Genomic DNA, 7,538 nt, shown 5'->3' on the forward strand with positions numbered 1-7,538 from the left:
AAACCTAACCCTCGAAGATGCTTTCACTGCCAACGTTTTGGCCATGGTTCACAAGTGTGTCGCGGGAAGCTGACGTGCGCTAAGTGCGGCCAAGCAGATCACGCCAGTGAAAGTTGTACGAACCATAACACACACTGCATTAACTGTAAAGGAGAACATCCTGCCTGCTCACGTTCATGCCCTCACTGGAAACAAGAAAAACAGATCATCACACTAAAAGTACAAGAGAACATACCTTTCGCAGAAGCCAGAAAGCGGGTATCGTTTTTTAAAACAGTGTGTTACGCCCAGGCAGTGCGTGAGGGAGCGGCCGCACGCCCGGGTCAGTTTGTCCCACAATCTCCTCAAAGGGAGCTGAGTGGGACACCTGCCACTCCCACATCGCGGAATGAATCCGCGGCCTCACATGGATCGAAGCAGAGTTCTGATCGTGTGTCTCTTGCATCGGAGGAGGAGGTGATGGATACAGGTACTTCCGGCACACAGCGCAGTACTGAGTTATCCTTGCCACCAAAAGAGCCACGACAAATAATCAACAAAGAGAGAAAAGAAAAACAGCGCATTACTGCCCCCTCAAGGGATGGCACGACATAACTGCATTCAAGGTATGGCTATTATGTCCAGTCTTTCTCTGGTAGTCCTTTTAATGGCAGTTGCTGTGCTCCAATGGAATTGCCGTGGCACAACTCAGAATTATGACGACATCTGTGGCTTACTCGATAAGTATAGGCCATATCTGTTTTGCTTACAAGAAACTATGTTAAATAGTACACACACTAAACTTTTCAAGCATTATACAGTATATCGAAAGGATCGTTCAGGCAACACGGGTGGAGGTGTTGCCATCATCGCTAACGCAGGCGTTATCGTAAAGGAAATAAATCTTAACACCCAGCTGGAGGCTGTCGCTGTAAGAGCACAGTTGAAACGTTTGACTACTGTTGTGTCTCTTTATGTCTCTCCAAACAGCCGTCCTACACTCAACGACTTTCTAGACCTAGTCAGGCAGTTGCCAACCCTTTTTCTTATTCTTAGAGATCTCAACGCTCATAATATACTATGGGACAGTGACAAAACGGATACGCGTGGAAGATTGATAGAACAAGTGTTAGACATCACGAATATGAGTATCTTGAATGAAGGTGACCCTACATATTATAGCATGACACACAGGAAATATTCATGTATTGACTTATCTCTTGCATCACCAGTTCTATCTGGGGACTTTACCTGGACTTCAATCCAAAACCCGTACGGAAGTGATCATTTTCCCATTCTCCTATAGACTAGTGTTCCATCCTCAGCTCATAATGTTCGTCCACGTAGATGGAAGTTCCAGCTTGCAGATTGGGAAAGGTATAAAACTCTCACTGGAAAGCGATCACGAAAGGCTCAAGGAGTTGTCAATTGATGAGGAAAATGCGAATATTACAACCATAATTCTTGATGCAGCGTCAGAATCCATCCCCCGTTCTAGTGGACGGCTAGACAGACGTCCAAAGACATGGTGGAACGAAGAATGTCTCGAAACCTGGCGAGCTCAGAATAAGGCATGGAATGTTTTCAAACGTTATCCTACGGCAACAAATCTTATTGCTTTCAAGAGAGCGAAAGCACGATACGTACGAAAAAAGGCGCGGAAGAAGTCTTGGGAGAAGTGTGTTACAGAAATCAACAGTCAAACCCCAACAAAGGTCGTCTGGGACAAAATAAGAAAAATGGATGGCGAACATAGAACATATACAATTCCTCTTCTTAATGCAGCTGACCCAAATAGTACATCCATTAAAGAACAGGCCGACCTATTGGGAGAACATTTCTTCAGAGTGTCAAGTTCTGCCGCTTACAGTCGTGAATTTCTAAAACACAAAGAACAAGAGGAACGAAAGAAACTTAAAGTCCCTAAACAGAGGACCGACTACAACAGTGATTTCACTTTACATGAACTGGGACGAGTGTTATCGGGCTGCAAAGCCACGGCAGTCGGACCAGATAATATACATTACTGCATGTTACAAAATCTGCCATGTAACTCTCTCCAGTCGTTGTTGCAGTTTTTCAACCGAATATGGAAAAAAGGAAAATTACCACACGACTGGAAAACTGCTATTGTAGTTCCAATTCTAAAACCTGGAAGGGACCGCAGCAAGGCAGAAAGTTATCGTCCTATTACGTTAACGAGTTGTCTCTGTAAAACATTTGAACGACTCATTAAGGCAGTATACATTCTAGAACGGGATAACAAAACAGATAGTTTTCAATGCGGATTTCGGCGTCATCGGTCCACTGTCGACCAGTTAGTACGTCTAGAAACGCAAATACGAAAAGCTCATATACAGAGCCAGTTCTGCTTGTCGATCTTCTTTGATCTCATGAAAGCGTATGACACGACATGGAGGTACGGGATCCTGCAAGACATCGTAGGCTGTGGAATCGGAGGAAATATGTTTTACTGCATCGAAGATTTCCTATGTAACCGCGTCTTCAGAGTCCGTTTAGGAAATACACTTTCTGATGTGTTTATGCAAGAGAATGGAGTGCCACAAGGAAGTGTTTTGAGCGTAACACTCTTTGCACTTAAAATTAACTCAGTGGCCAATGTGATACCACGTGCAATACAGTATTCCTTATATGTGGATGACCTACAAATAGGTTTTGCTTCTTGTAATCCCGTATGCGAAAGGCAAGTGCAGGTTGCCATTAATTCCCTTACTAAATGGGCACACCAAAATGGATTTCGATTTTCACCTGAAAAATCTGCCTGCGTCTGCTTTTCACGGAAGCGGGACGTGTTCCCTCTGCCTACCCTTCTCCTGAATGGAGAAAGGATATCTGTGTAAACGGAACATAAGTTCTTGGGCCTAGTTTTCGATACCAAATTGACTTTTCAAGCGCATATACGGCAGTGCGTGCTCAGAAAGCATCGAACATTCTTAAAGTTCTCCCACACAAAACTTGTGGTTTAGACAGAACGACTCTTCTTCGCATCTACAGATCAATACGATCAAAGATGGACTATGGGTGCGTCGTCTACGGATAAGCTCGACAGTCTGCCTTGAAAAGCCTTGATCCGGTGCATCACTCAGCTCTGAGGATTGCAAGTGGTGCATACCACACTTCTCCAATAGAAAGTCTCTATGTCGAGTGTCATGAGCCTTCATTGACAGACCGAAGGAATTTCCTGACGCTGACCTACGTTCGAAAGGTTCCGTCCCTGAAAGACCATCCTTGTAAATCCATTCTGAACAGCCATTCAATGAAGGTCCTTTTTCGAAATAAACCACGATATATCCCCCACATCGCTCTCCGAGCAGAGCATATTGCCCAAGAGTGGGAACTTGATCTTATACCTCAGGATACCTTTCCATACGAACCTGAAAATGCTCCTTGGACTAAACACGAAGTTTCATGCAATTTTCACTTGCTAAAGTTTGACAAGAAGGCAACCTCTTCGTTGGTGATACAGTCAGATTTCTTGGATATTAAGCATAACTATAGAGATTTTTCAGCATTTTACACAGATGGCTCAAAAACAAAAAAATGGAGTAGCTGCAGCTGCCGTACATCAAGAAAACAATATTCGTTCAATCCGCATAAACCCAAGGGCGTGCGTGTACACAGCTGAAATGTACGGGGTCTTAGTAGCGTTCGAAATGATACAAAGGGTTAGGCCCCATATCCTCCAAATGCCCATTTCCACCGACGTCCCAAATCAACCAAAAGCTCATTTCATCCGAAAAAATTTTCGGAGGTTCTGGGCTTTCGGTTGATCTGGGCACGCGGGTGGCAGTGACCCATATCCCCCGAATGCTCTTTTCATCCGAGCGTCCAGAACCACCGAAAGCGGGATACTTGAAAGGACACTCTTCCCCCGTTTGTCAGGGAGAGGAGGAAGGGTGAGCGGTTCTTGGGTGTGCGGGAATCCAATGTAGTACTTCCTGCAACTGACTCAGATGTGAAGTTTGCCAAGGAAACGTATTATTGATGTCGATCGCGTTCAAGAAGTGATCCGACCCGAGTAGAGAGATATTTTTCATGTGAGTGACTGGAGTCCAGGCACTGTGTAGGTCACCATAGTGGAAAACGAAGAGCAACAAAGCGCCCACGGCACAGATCCCGAAAAAAATTACAAAAAGGACCTCCTCCTTTACTTTTCTTTAATGCTTTCTGTTAATACAGTTCAGACGTTCAGAAAACACTCTATTAACCGGCTGAAACAACCCCTAAAAAAAGCTTACAAGCAGTATGAATGCATGAAACCAACATATCGTCCGGACTGTCAACCTCCTCAGAAGGCGCCTGAGGTTTGTGTGTTTTCCGCCGCCCTGCTATATGTTCCAGCCACAGGACGTACCATTCAAACCATGTTCTTTTTCCGTGCCTCATGACGCGGACCTCCATGAGCTTACGAAGATAGTGCTTCTCCCGTGAGCAGCTTGCATACGAATAAAATTCATTTTCGAAATACCTCTCTGTTCAGATCACTTCTTGAACGCGATCTCATTCGTACACACCGAGTGTCGTGTCAGTTCTACCCACCCAAGCTCAGGCTTCTTTAATATAGATCCCGTGCATCAGCTCTCATTTTTATATCAATCATATCTGTTACATCTTGCGAAGATCTAGATGTTAGATCTCTAAGGAGAATTATTAAGCACGGGAACAAAGGAAGCTGTTGAAGTCAGCGGACCGCATACATCACGTGACAGAACATTTCGAGCACGGGATGAGCAGCACCCAGGGAGCCACGTGACAGCTAGGGTCACATGACCCTCTCTGGTGAGTTGCAGGAAGTACAGCTCGAAGCAGAGTTAACTGGAACGCCCCTTCGACCGCCGAATCGGGAAGAGGGCCACCCAAGCGGAGCTCGGGAGAAATGCAGGGAAATAATGTTTCGACTGTCCTACTTATGGCGAATTCAGATGGTCATTTTATGGCAACACAGCCTAGCGCTTGGAAATTCCTAGGTCGGCTTCCGAGCTGGATCACGTGACAGTTGCCACCCGAACATGAGTGCCATGGATCTAGCGGTTTTAAGATCAGGCTCAGGCTCGCCTCATCCCTTTTGAATCAGGGCAGAGTTCGTACACTTGGATCACGCTAGGGGCATCGCGGTCGCCCGTCTTCGGGTTCCGTCGTCTGCTAAATTACGTGAACTTCGACGTGCGGGCCAATGAGGGCACTCGTCACCGTTGCAGTGCGGATTTGACGACACCGGATATAGTAGTTGGGCAACCCGCTGCTCGATGGTTTCGAGACCGCGCGAAAAAAGTGCTAGCTAGCAAATTCTGGGCGCTCGGAAAGCGTCACGCGAACACGTGAGATTGATTTACTTCGACCAAGCTAACATGACTGCTCGGGATCTGGAAAAGAAGTTGCCACGAAATGACCACCCCAATTCGCCATTATGCCGCGAGGGTGTCCGCCTTGGCATGAGTTGTAGACTCGGCATTACCCTTAACTGTGGTTATCATCGCGAAGTTTGTTTGGGTTTGAGGCGATTATGTAAAGGTGTATGCTGACCGATATCACGCGGATGCGATGCTGTTATCTCATTAACACACAAAGGTGGACACCAACTTCAATAAATTTGCCACTAGACACTCTGCATCCTCATTTGTTTCATCACAAATCTGAAAATGCCCCACTGAGCCAACGCGACCACCTTGGCGTGTATCAATGAGATGAAGTCATCGCATCCGTGCGATATCAGCCGGCATACACCTTCACATAATCGCCGCAAACACAAACAAACATTGCGATGATAACCACAGCTGAGGGCAATGCCGAGTCAACAGCTCATGGCAAGGTGGACACTCCCGCAGCAACAGTGGGACAGTCGAAACACTATTTGCCTTTATTTCTCGTAAGAGCAGCTAGAGTTGCTCTCTCCCCGACTTTAGCTCCTTCAGTGGAAGCGGCGTTCCAGTTAACTCTGCTTCGAGCTGTACATTGGATTCCCGCACACTTAGGAAACGGCTCACCCTTCCTCCTTTCCCTGTTAAACGGGGGAAACGTGTCCTTTCAAGTATCCCGCTTTCGGTGGTTCCGGGGGCTCGGATGAAAAGAGCATTTGGGGGATATGGGTCACTGCCACCCGCGTGCCCAAATCAACCGAAAGCCCAGAACCTTCGAATATTTTTTCGGAGGAAATGAGCTTTTGGTTGATTTGGGACGTCGGTGGAAATGGGCGTTTGGAGGATATGAGCTGCTACCGATACAAAGTGCAAGAACAAAGAAGGCAGTGATTTACACGGATTCCAAGAGCCTCGTGATGGCAATGAAAACGCGGCAACCAACAAAGAACGCTCTTCTTCACCATCTCTTGCTGCTACTTCATAAACTCCATAAAAATGGACATGTGATTCACTTCTGTTGGGTCCCAAGCCATGCTGGGATTGCTGGGAACGAACTAGCTGACAGAGTAGCGAGAGATACAACCTCGACTGCTGCAGAGAGTACAGTGCAAATACCGTTTCAAGATTACAGAGCTACCATCAAACAGATTATTCTCGCAGTGGCAGCAGAGGTGGAACAAAGAAGCAGCTAATAAGTTTCACTTGGTAAAGCCAGTCATAAGAGAGCGAGGAAGTTTCACTCATGGTAACAGACACCATGACGTAATCTTGACACGATTGCGAATTGGACATTCCCACCTAACGCATAATTATCTGCTCCGGGCCGAGGAACAACCGGTCTGTCAACACTGTAGTGAACCACTGACCGTACTGCATATTCTTATCAGTTGTCCCTTGCAGACTTGTGCCCGTTACTCGAAAAAAGTAATTGATTACCGTTACCGTTACTTCAACGCAAAAAGTAATTGATTACCGTTACCGATTACTCTACTCCAAATGTAATTGAGTAACGAGTAAAAAGGTAACGCGTTACGCCGTTCGTTACTCTGCGTTCACACAAATTATACCCGTCTTTGTGTGCCTCAGAAAAAAAAAAAAAAAAAACGTTCAACAGCGGAACAGCTAAAATAACAGGAAAAACAAAAACGCGTAGGACAGGTAGATCTCTACGTCTACTGTATTTATCGCCCGGGAAAACGTTGACCCGATTGTGGAAGAAGATTGCCTGGAACTTCCCCATGACTCACTAAACCTCTAAACCTTCAGGTACCACCATACTGGTGTAGGAAGAGATTAGGGAGAGACCTGAAATTCCAGAACGTTATTACAGTGACCTGCGCTTGCGACAACAAAGGCCGACGGCACGAGGGGCTTCACTTGGGGGGCAGACCATCTGAAAGATAAGTTAATCTCTGCCGGGAAAAGAATCAATTACTGAGTAATCGATTACTCCAAAAATTAATTGATTACTCTAAAAATTACTTTCACAGTAAAGTAACTGATTACTCGAAAAATTACTCAAAAAAGTAATTGATTACAAGTAACGCGTTACGCACAAGTCTGGACTGTACTGCTCGAACAGTCTCTTCATTTTCGGGAACCCATCTAGCGATTCTAGGCAGCGATCCATATAGCTTGCACCGAACCGTAAAATGTCTCCCATCGCAACTAACTGGCTCG

The sequence above is a fragment of the Ornithodoros turicata genome, unplaced genomic scaffold (genome assembly GCF_037126465.1).
Source record: "Ornithodoros turicata isolate Travis unplaced genomic scaffold, ASM3712646v1 Chromosome31, whole genome shotgun sequence".
In the NCBI taxonomy this organism is placed as follows: Eukaryota; Metazoa; Arthropoda; class Arachnida; order Ixodida; family Argasidae; genus Ornithodoros; species Ornithodoros turicata.